The sequence below is a fragment of the Gymnoscopelus braueri genome (assembly GCF_963280865.1).
Source record: "Gymnoscopelus braueri genome assembly, chromosome: 24".
In the NCBI taxonomy this organism is placed as follows: domain Eukaryota; kingdom Metazoa; phylum Chordata; class Actinopteri; order Myctophiformes; family Myctophidae; genus Gymnoscopelus; species Gymnoscopelus braueri.
The window spans coordinates 21,959,181-21,971,240 of NC_137626.1; the positions used below are offsets into that span (position 1 = coordinate 21,959,181).

The 12,060-nt window shown below is 41.7% G+C and overlaps 1 pseudogene across 1 annotated transcript in view; it reads right to left on the reverse strand.

The window, feature by feature from the left end:
- LOC308080439 (rho guanine nucleotide exchange factor 7-like) overlaps window positions 1-12,060 on the reverse strand; it is a 32,142-nt pseudogene that overhangs the window by 6,922 nt on the left and 13,160 nt on the right. Inside the window, exons 5-16 of the transcript XR_013935051.1 lie at window positions 11,787-11,988; window positions 8,654-8,736; window positions 6,422-6,516; window positions 5,601-5,694; window positions 4,294-4,416; window positions 4,034-4,172; window positions 3,859-3,918; window positions 2,889-3,035; window positions 2,526-2,612; window positions 1,811-1,889; window positions 1,529-1,659; window positions 1,051-1,278 (exon numbers count right to left, since the gene is read on the reverse strand). The product of XR_013935051.1 is annotated as a rho guanine nucleotide exchange factor 7-like (transcript). The remainder of the gene's footprint in view (window positions 1-1,050; window positions 1,279-1,528; window positions 1,660-1,810; window positions 1,890-2,525; window positions 2,613-2,888; window positions 3,036-3,858; window positions 3,919-4,033; window positions 4,173-4,293; window positions 4,417-5,600; window positions 5,695-6,421; window positions 6,517-8,653; window positions 8,737-11,786; window positions 11,989-12,060) is intronic.

Sequence of the window (12,060 nt, forward strand, 5' to 3'; positions counted from 1 at the left end):
CTCTGCGTGTAATGGTTTTGTGGATTGCGACGTTAATTACAATGTTGTTTGTGCGAGGAAATGTTCTGTAAAACTGCAACTGTGAATTATTGTGCAATTGAAATGGCCAAAGGGATGCAAAGTATCTCTGCCGGACGGCCTATGGCTGAGCAAAAGCTTATCGTCTTGTGTAGAGCAAAGCTACGGGAGCAAGCAGGGAATATTTATTTGTGCTCACTTAATGCAAATTTAGGACAATTGGAGAAAATCTACTTGAAGCCTAGTGTCCCTATTCTGGGGCAAATAGTCAGCAAAAATAGCAGCTCTACAAGCTCAGCATGCGTTGCAGCGCACACTGGGGGACTCCAGTCAATAAAGCAAAGGGTTTAAGTACTGGGGGAGAAGAACTCTTGAGACTTACAGCCATCCGTAAACTAAAACAACTGTCTCGCTGATCCCATCTTCTTCTCCTCCTGTTGTACCGTAGCTTTATTGGGACAGTTCTTCTGTATGGGGCCATCTGTTTAGTTTTTTTCATAATGCTTACAGTTACCAATAGGATCAAACTCTTAAAGATAACTAATTTAGCCAAAAAGCATATTCCCCCCCAACCTATAAGTGATAATGTCACCTCATCCCTAATCTCTCTAGACAGATACAGAGCAGAGGGCGCTGTTTTTCCTTTTTTTGACCTGGGTTCCCAGATTGCCCCATCCCTGACCTGCAAAGCACTCACAATCATACGTGACCCAAACCATCCACTCTACCAACACTGTACCTCCTTCCTTTTGGCTGTAGGTACAGAGTGACCATCTATCCATTTCCTTTTTAATGGTCCAGCTGGCTCACCATTTACATCAAAACTGGTAACTTAGTGAATTCTGTGACTCTAGAGTGGTTGTTATTTGGTATTTTCGGCAGATTTGTATTTAATCTAAAATAACAATTGATTTGACCAATTTTTTTCCGATCCACCAGCATTGTCAACAGTATTGTGCATCGCTATCACTTTGGTTTCTTTCTGCAAACGATTGTTTTGATTTAATTCACACATTCATCCTCCATGCGTACCTCCTTGAAGCAGAGGGCAGCAGAGGGCCGGAGCGGAGGTGCAGGCCTCAGACAGCTCAGGCTCCAGGGTTTAGGGGTGCTGGGGGGCTCCAGGGGTTGGCTCCACATGGGGTTGGTGCCTGGGGTCGCGCTGAAGGAGGAAGGGTGGGGGAGGGTGTGGTAGAACGACCCCACGCTGACCCCACGAGATTCCGAATGTCTGGAGGGGGTGGCTGGGTGGGAGGGTAACTGGGCGGGAGGGATGATAAGAGAGGTCGAAGGGGGGAAGAGATACAAGAGCAGGAGAGGGAGAAGGGAGGGGATGGGAGAAAGGAAAGGAAAGGAAGGGCAGGGGGAGGGTATAGGAAAAAGAGAAAGAGGGATGGAAGGAAAACAGCAGGAGGGTTGAAATCCAAGTCAACTGATGTTACGGTTTGGGGAAAAAAGACTGACTGAATAATTGTTTAAAGTGAGTGTTGGCAAAGTGAAGTGTACTCACTGTGCTACACACAGACTGGTGTTTAGGTGTGTGTGTGGCTGTAGTGTGCGTGTGTTTGGTGAGAAGGTCCAGCCAATCCTGGAGGTCCTGCTGAGTACTGCAAACCACCTGTGTCCGCTCACCTTGACCACCTGCAGAACGCGCACGCACGCACACGCACACACACACACACACACACACACACACACACACAAATCACCAATTACAGTATCTCCACCATTAGTTTCTAGCTGAATGCCCTCTGTTGAGATGAGAACATAGTTGTTGAACACAGAAGCGTACCAGATATCTCAAAGGCATTCTTCATGTTCTCTCCGTCCTCCAGTCTGGAGATGAGCATCCCAGACAGAGGAAGTCTCCCCTGCATGGGGACAAACGCATGCATGGACAGTTGGACACACAAGAGTCAGGGACACAGAAAGATGGACAGACAGGCAGGCAGACAGATGTCATTTTGCTGTTTTAATGTTTTCAGTTAGACTAGAACACAACCGAATATAAATATACAGTACATAGTTTTACCAAAGCAGCGAAAAATAACAGACCACCCAGAGAAAATACGCCATTCTGATTGGCTGAGTCTGTTAATGTCACATGGGGGTAAATTGATTCTCTGATCAAAACTCTGCCAACAAGAACAGAATTTATTCACAGCTAGACCTATCAATGTACAGTACTTCATGTAAATAATTGATTCATAGAATGAATCTGTATAACAGAAATATGTGAATGAGAAGCATGCTACACTTTTGTAATTAAACATTTCATATTTTTGGTAATTATGGAGACTTTGCAAAGTTACCCATGGTGTGAGTGGGATTTGTGTGGTTATATTCCCATAAATGACTATTTCCCCAGTGCTTAAGATGAAAGTGTGTGTGTGTGTGTGTGTGTGTGTGTGTGTGTGTGTGTGTGTGTGTGTGTGTGTGTGTGTGTGTGTGTGTGTGTGTGTGTGTGTGTGTGTGTGTGTGTGTGTGTGTGTGTGTGTGTCTCTGACCTGATAGATGAATCCACTCATCCTGGAGCTGGCAGAGATCATGAGCAGCGTGTGAGAGAAGAGGAGGAGGTATCGCTCACTCCTCTCCTGCAACACAAACACCTCAAAATAAGTACTCTTGATGTGCCGCTTTAAGTAAAAGTAGCAATACCACTACATAAAAAAATACTCTGTTACAAGTAAAAGCCATGTCCAGCTCTTAATTTATACTTTGTTTAATGTAATTTCAACGCTGTTTTCAGTTGAAAATACAGTAAGTATAAATATAAATGAGTACATAAGCATAGCATAATAAAAGTATAAATATTAATGAATACATACATATACAGTGTACATATTCATAGCATAATAAAAGTAGCATACCGGACAGCTCTGTGTGTGAACACTGGTCTGGGACATGTGGAGAACAGGACCCAGGGCTCTGATGTCATCACCCTCCCAGTTCCTGATTGGCTCGCTGAGGATCTGCAGCTCCAGTTCCTTCCCCTTCCTCACTTCCTGGCACTGAGCCTGGAGACAAGCAACACATGTGTGATAGATGGCACGCTAAGATTTCATTCAAATTTTCTTACGATTTTGAAAGCAAACATATCATTGCTGTTGGTCAGAAACCTCTTATCTTCATATTTTAACTTTTTCGAAATGCGGATCGAACCGCGGGTACGAAGCGTCTCGCTTTGAGCTTGTAGATCTGCTACTTTTGTTGTTTTTTATTAATTTGAATAATAGTTTTGGACATATGAGGTTTCTACCTGACATAGACGATATCCAGCTAACTACAGACACAAAAACGCTAACATCGTCTGATGTTTCTGCGACAGTAAAATAAAATTCATAATAAGTGCCATGTTTTTTATATTGGACAAAAGTCAAAGAATCGTTGGTAGTGATTGAGACTTGTGAGAGGCGGTTGCATTTAGGCGTGACAGTGGTCACACGCAGGATAGAGAGAAAGAGAGAGAGAGAGAGGGAGAGAGAGAGAGAGAGACGTTGTGGCAACTAGGGGTGTGGGAAAAAATCGATTCGAATACGAATCGCGATTCTCATGTTGGACGATTCAGAATCGATTCTCTCTAAAAAAAAAAAAAAAAGATTTGTGGCCCGAAGAATCGGAATCGAATCGTGAGATAGCAGAGGATTCACAGCCCTAGTGACAACCCAGCAGAACAGCAGAAAGTTTTGAAATGTCTCTGATTTGCAATAATAATGATAAAAACAAAATAAATAAAAAACATTAATGACCCATTATATTTTCCGGCTTTTGTCCTAAAAAAAACCCCTGTCAAAACCAATAATTACTGGCCTAACGCGGCCACTTATGTGTATTTCTTACAGCAAGGCTTTTGAAGGCTGTCATAGAGGCGTGTAGGTCTGTCCTGTCAGGGTGATGCTCCTGTGATGAGACACAAACATTAGACATGGGGTCCCAGACCCCATTTTGAGAACCACTATTCCAGTAGAACACAGACAGACAGGGAGGACAGAAGAGGTGAAAGAGACTGGCCGACCTCCATGTGTCTCTCCAGTTCCTTCAGCAGGGTGGGGTAGCGGTCCAGTCTGGTGAATGGTTTACTGAGACCAGTGGTCAGAGTCAGGATACCTGGACTGGATGCCCCCTTGGATTCCATGTACTCCCCTAGATCCTCACTGCAACACGCACCCACGCACACACCACACACGCACTTGTAGATCTGCTATTTTCACTGAATGTTTACCTACTATGACATGCCCAGAATAAGGATGCTAGGGTTCATGTGGTTAAGTGTACCTGTGTTGGGTGAGCACGCTAACAGCTGAGGGGTGGTTCGAGCAGTACGCCACATACAGACTCTTCATCTGTGGCATGAGGCCCAGGAAGAACCCGGCAATTCTCTGCTGGAACTCTGAGAGTCTATACAAACACACACACACACAGACAAACAGACTTTACTGTAAAAAAGTAGTCAGAAAATCTGAAAATGAAAAGGGTTCATCTTCCATAAACCCTGTGACTATGTCTCACAGCCCATTCTTGGGTCCACCTGACCCATCGATTGCGCAACACTAGACGACACACACATAGTGTGAGGAAACCGAACACTAGAGGTCACTGTAATCCCACAAAATCGGCCTGCAGCATTAAGCTCCAATGCAACTAGGGAGCTGTGCATAATATACTGTAGGTTTGTTTGTTTCTATTGTTAGCTGAACAGGATGTAAACTGGGAGTTGTCCATAGAGACGGGTTTGCCTGTGAAATTAGTAAGGCCAAAACACCTCCCGATATTAACCTACAGCAACTAGCAAAGTGCAAATTTCAACCAAGAAAAAAAGGATGTTTTGGAGGTTACTAAACCATATCCGTGGTTAAGTTTGCCATGCATGCATTCTCCTTTTCAGCAATGCCCTGCTTCGTGGGTTCACACTGGAAGCAGAAACACTGGGAATTCCTGTGAAGTGAAATTCTCACCAGAACAGGAGCCTGGCTATTCACGCATTTTTCGTGTTGGAGCAGGTTGCTACAGCATCAAAACATTTATCTTTATGGAGGTTGTATTTGTGAAAGATGCTTTGACTGTCATACAAATCCCTATATTTCTCCACTTCGAATGCAGGTTAAATATATTCCTCACACTCTGTACAGCTGAGAAATAATATGTACAGTATTTACTATTGTACTGATAGAGCCTACAGATGGCACTGTTTGCTTGTACAGTATAAACAAGCGAATTCTGGTCTATACCAGAATGATCTTTGCCGTTCCTGTCGGACATCCTGGTAAATAATGATAATAATTGACCATAATTTAAACCATGATAATTATGTTTCTTTATACAGTTTTGATGTATTTCTAATCTGACATACACCCTGCGCATTGCAGAACTTCAGCATCCAATGTGAATCCGCTGTTATACTGTGTATAACAGTAAGTGCCTTGCTCAAGGGAACTTCAGCAGTGAGGAGTGGGGAGGGTGAGCGTTGCTCACTCACTTCTCTTTCACAGCCCCACCAAGAGTTTTCCTGCTGGTAGGGGCTAACAGGAAATGAAAAACAAAAAGAAAGAATGGGACAAAAAAAACAAGAGAGGCAAACTGACTTGGTACGCTCCTCCAAGGACTGAACCAATATCTGCTGGAAGGTGGAGATCTCCTCGGTTCCCCTGAATATGACTGATGTCTGCGCTGCTCAACCTGGAGAGAAGAGAAGAGGAGAAGAGGGGAGATTTCACGATGAAAGTCTGAAAAACTCTGTCAGTCACACATGCACACACATAATACAGTACATATGCACCAGTGATGTAGTCTAGGTTTTTTTCGGTGGGTATACCATAATCATTCCCTCCCACACGCACGGCACGCACCCATGCGCGCGTATATACGCGTGTGCGTGGTCACCGAATGAAATAACCACTCTAATGCGTCGAACAAACGTCTCCTTTTTTAACCCATGAGACCTGAAGCCGATTCTACATGTCTCCTAAATCTCAACAGTATTCTGAAAAACGTATGTTTCTATATCAGTGGTGCTCAATCTTTTTCATGTCAAGGACCCCCAAAATGGTTATGTATTTGGCCGCGGACCCCCATCAAAATATTTTGTTCCAGGGACCCCCCAGAAGCAAAGATTTGAGTTGAAGATGTTCGCTTTAAAAAATATATATATTCAAAGATTTGCACACATTTTCACGAATTTTCAAAAATAGCTCGTTTTTAGCTCGTAGCGCGGCACTCGGTGCCGCGCTATGAGCTTGTAGATCTGCTATTTTTGAATAGCCCAAAGTGTAAAATAATAATTTTTATTTATTTATTTGGGGACGGTATACTATGTATATAGCGTAACACAGTAGAACGCACCACTGATATACACACATACTGTACATATGCACGCACACACATGCATTCACACACACACACATACTTGTCAGTGGGATGTAGAGAGCGCAGATATGAAGCCAGGAGACTCTGTAGTTCTCTTGAATATTCACTCTCTGTTTCCAAGATGTTTTGCAGGACCTGAAACAGATTATACTTGTAAGGACTCGTTTGATTTCTATTGGCTGACTGCATTGTCAATCTTAACCTTTGGGAAATGCCAAATGTCCTCAAATTAAATAGTACTAGTCTAGTACTGCTGAATATCTTACCAAAACAAACAGTAACCAAGCACTGGTGTGGTGTAAAATTTCATGATAAAATAATATAATCCCAAATCAAAATTGGGGATTCAATTTAAAATGTCTCCACTTGAATGATTTAAAAAGATACATTTCTATAAAGACTGATAGAGGAAAGGTTAAAAGATGTTCACTAATATTTTGGAAACTGACCGAATGGCCTAAAAAGTATTTATTCGCACATGCTGGTTTGGTCTATTTCACTAGCAGCCTTATATTTTGATCTATAGCCCAACCTTATTTATAACACTAACCCTATAATCCTTAAACCCCAAAAATGTCTTGGTCCATTTTCAAAGTAAGTACTGAGTCTAAAATGTCCTCTTTTCAATGTTTCACAATAGTCTATATCTTCATAAATAAATATAGAGCTATTAGTTCATAGAAGGACACAGAATTAGGTCAACACTTCTATCCACTACTTCAGTTTTATTCTGTATCATTCATGGCTTTTTGGCAGCATTAGCAGCACTAGAAACAAAAGGACATGAAGTACTTTAATCTGTCAATACTGGATAGGAACAGTACTGTCATCAGGGTGTGTGTGTGTGTGTGTGTGTGTGTGTGTGTGTGTGTGTGTGTGTGTGTGTGTGTGTGTGTGTGTGTGTGTGTGTGTGTGTGTGTGTGTGTGTGTGTGTGTGTGTGTGTGTGTGTGTGTGTGTGTGTGTGTGTGTGTGTGTGTGTGTGTGTGTGTGTGTGTGTGTGTGTGTGTGTGTGAGGGTGTGTGTGTGTGTGTGTGTGTGTGTGTGTGTGTGTGTGTGTGATGCAGGTATTACAACCAGTGATGGCACAGTTTAATTGGGACAGTGTGGTGGCTTGTTGCATTATTGAAATGTCACTGTGAAACACACAGACACACACACACACACACACCACCAGCAGACCCTGTGGCGCAGTTGGCCCAGAAATCAGTGGAATGGAAGAAACAGCCTACATTACAGAGCATACAGGCAGACAATGTCACACATTTGATCGTTTGCACACAGCTGTCAGGTCATTATCTGGGTTGGATTTGAACATTTGAACCAGACGGTCCAATTCATTCTGTGTTCTTCTGTTTTGTTTTTATACTTAAAAAGGAGTAGTTCACCCAAACAATTAAGTATTTTCTATCATTTACACACCCCATGAAGTTGAAATTCATAGAGATTTTTTGGTCTTTGTCGCATTCCTAATTCGATGACCGGGTGGCTGGTCAGTAGGAGACTCAATTGAGTCTCCTACTGACGGCAGTGCCACTCAATTGAGTCTCCTACCAGAGTCTCCGCCGTTCATCAAATTATTGGCTCAGGAATTGCAACAAAAACATCTCCACCAATTCAAGGCTTCATGGGGTGTGTAATTGTTAGAAAATAAGTAATATTTTGGGTGAACTACTTCTTTAATTTACTTTTCAAATAGGGTAGGCAAAATTTGCCTCGACTTCAACCTACACCCTTTCGGGTAATTCTTAACTCAACTGTATGTATCTATCCATGTTTTGTTAACTTATTCAGTGCCAATGAAATAAAAAAATATGTTTATACTGTGCCAGCAATTTTTTAATTTTCTTACCTTTTTCAAGTAGTCACAGAATTCTTATCTCCAGAATAATCGATCCCCTGATGGGTGCTAATCACTGAGGGTTGCACTGTGTGGTTTCACAAATGTCAACGAGGTCATCGCGACCTTGTTGACATTAATTGTCTGATGTTGAAAATAGTCTGGGCCAAAAATGTATAGTAAAAAATAAGTGCTCAGGAGCCGAGATACAACCTTTTTCAGTAATAAGTTAAACAAGGAGTGAATGGAGCAGCAAATCTTCAGATAATGATATCTTGGGTTCTGAACTTTTTTTTTTTTTTTTTAAACACGTCATTGGCACGTTGCGCCATTGCGGTAAAACACGTCAATGGCACTCAATGAGTTAAAAGGACCGAAATAATCCACTACTAGTACTGGACACACACACACACACACATACACACTATGCTCACCACATTGTAGTAGGTCTTACTGATGATAGTGGTGTCAAAACCTTTTGGGGGACTTTTCAGTGTAGTGGGTGATACAGGCTTGTCTGCATTGAGGAAAAGGGCAGAACAGAATATCAGACATGCATTTGACATACACGACCATCATATGTTTAGTGTCGCTTTTGGGCAGAAGTCTTGTATGTCCAAAACCGTTACATTTCAGGAAATGGAAAAAAGAACCTGCGTTCCAATGGATCCGATGTAGTTATTATTTAGTCACAAGCTCATTCATAATTTTCATTGTTTAATATTAATAAAACCCATAGACAGACTTTTAACCTGTCGTCCCAATTGCGGGCATGTCATTAAAAGGCGAGCCTTTTAAATCTTTGCACTTTTACTACTTTTGCACGACTCTATCATACGACGAAGTATAAAATATGGCTTAAGTGGTAAAAGGATAAAAAATATATATATAATAATAATAATAATATATATATATATTGGATGACCAATAGCATTTATTTATAGAAAAACTTAAAAAGATGAACTATGGAAATACAAGGTTTCTGCCCAACAGCGATAAAATGGCAGGACTAATGAGCTTATTGTCCAAACACAGATATATGTAGAAAACAGCCACTGATGTATGGTAGTCTCCTTTTCGTTTAATTTCTCTTTCAGCAGCAGTATGGCAAATGGTAAAATCATAACAGTAGTACCCTGGAGAACGAACGCAGCGTACCACAAACGTTTCAACTTGCCGTGGTTTTACGTCCCTGTGCAGCAATAAAAGTGAATGATCATTCTCTTCCCAACAACTTGAAAGGCCAGGAATGTTCCGAGTCCGACTCGCTCTTATTAACCCACTCAATCCGGGAACGCATCTGTCATTTTAGATTTCTTTGGCTATTCAAAAATAGCAGATCTACAAACTCATAGCGTGGCACAGAGTGCCGCACTATAAGCGTGTAGATCTGCTATTTTTGAAAAATCGTGAAAATATATCTTTGATATCTTTGTATATATACATTTCTTAAAGCTAACATTTGTAACATATTTTGTTCCAGGGACCCCCCCCCAGAAGCAAAGATTTGAGTTACAAATGTTCGCTTTAAAATATATATATTCAAAGATTTGCACACATTTTCACAACTCTCTTTTCAAAAATTGCAGATCTACAAGCTCATAGTGCGGCACTCGGTATATCTGCCATTTTTGTATAGCCAAAGAAATCTAAAATAACAGAGATGCGTTCCCTGCTTTAATGGGTTAAACAACATTTCATAAAGGCAGTGCCAGTGATAAGGTAGCAGTGCGGTGGAACTTTAAAATGAAAGCATACTCCATGATGCCTCGCTGCCCTTACTGTCATCTTAACATGGACAGACACTAATAAGCCATGTTGTTTCAAATTCTTCAGGGTACTTCTGTCTCTTTACGGAGACTGAATGTAAAGTAATGACAACAAGAGTTATAGAGGTCACGAGGAAGGCAGTGTTTTGAAGACGACAGGGTCTCATAATCAAATGAAGCCATTCAACCACTTAAAACCCTATATTACTTTGTAGACCGTGGTCCCCAGGGGGACTATTCTTGGTTCCCTTGTTTTGTTTTCCCCTCTACACCAATTCTCTTCACAAATAGTAGCCGATCAACGGCTCTTGTGAGTTTGTACATCGCCTAAATGTTTGCCTATTATTATTACATGCCCAGAATAGTGACACTAGGGTTCATGTGGTTAGGAAACAATGATGTTTGAGCGACTTTGAGTACACAGAAATATAAATTTATGAATATCAAATAATAAATGTATGTATTATTATGTTATTATTATTATTATTATTATTATTATGTTAGTGGCTAAACCCAGTGTCTCATTCAATTATTTAATGAGACAGACAGTAGGAAGGCTAAGAGAAAATGTTTGTAGCCCTCAAGGTGAGTGTGTTAACTGCTGCATGACCTGCACTGCCATGCATTTTCAAAGTTAATCTTTCACAGCCCTTCATTCCTGTGAGTCTATACCAGTGGTTTTCAAAGTGGGTTTCCAGAGGGGTCCCCAGCTAAATGATTGATATAGGAACCAAATGGACCCTTACAGATCTTTAACTCAAGAGTTACGGGGGTCTCGGGGGCCTAATGCATGTCAAACTGGAGGGCCTTAACATTAAAACGTTTGAGAACCACTGGTCTACACCATAATGATGCTGGGTTACAATAGTCCCCCCCCCCCTTGTTTTCTGCTCCTAGCCAGGAGGCTAAAGAGTTCTTGCTCTCCCCTAACTCTGGAACTTCCCGTCTTTGTCTGTACGTGGAGCTTCCTTCCTCCGTTCCTTCCTCCCATCACACCAGCAACACAACCACACAGGGTTTCAAACACAGTGGGACCTAAGGATAGCGTAACAAGAGAATAAAATAGGGCCCCGGATGTAACCGTGAGGCACACTACAGCTCCAATCTGCTGAATAGGACAAAGCACTACCCTAGGAAACACAGAACTATGTACTGTAGGAAATAAACCATTAGGGCATTGTTTGTACTAGTACTGGAATAATGTGAGCATGTACAGTAAACAAACTTGCAGTGGTGGGTCAAAGAGTACAAATAAAAAAAGTGAAATTAACCACTTAAACCCTGTATACTTAGTTGACCAGCGTTCCCAGTGCCAGAAATCTCTTCCTCAAACATAGCCAATCTACAAGGTCAGGCAACTAGGCAAGCTAGGGTTCAAATTATTAAAACAAAAATATTCTCCCCCCAAAAAATACTAAATACTGCAAAAAGTTGCACTCTCAAAAACGACACACAACTGCAGCTTATATACTGCAGCTTGCAGTATGAAAAACATTTTTTTTTTTTTCCTTAAATATCAACATAAAAAATGTATAGATTTTTATAATCGACTAAAGAGATTAGTCTGATTAACCACTTAAGCCCTGTATTATACTTCGTTGTACAATGGTGGCTTGCAAAAATAACCGATCTACAAGCTCACAACGCATCACTGTGAGCTTGTAGATCTTCTATTTTCAGTATCATTTTTTAAGAATTGTTCATTAATCGTAATCGAGGCAACATTTTGAAACAATCGTAATATTGATTTGAAGTCATATCGCCCCCAGCCCTAGCGGAGTGCAACAGTAACACCTACCGCTGCCTTTCACTTCCCGCACGTAGTTGCTAGGGAACCAGCCCGTGTTGCCGTTGAACGAGCCTTCCCACCACCCCCCGTCCTCCTGCCGGCTCACGCTGATGATGTCACCCTTGGAGAAGGAGAGCTCGTCCTCATTAGTCTGCTGAAAGGGGAAGCGTGCCCTCACCAGGATATGGCCACACCCACTGCTGTCCATGTCCTACAGGGAGACAAGAGACACAGAGGGATACTGTACTGCAGTGCTTCTGAAACACTTTCATGTCGAGACGAC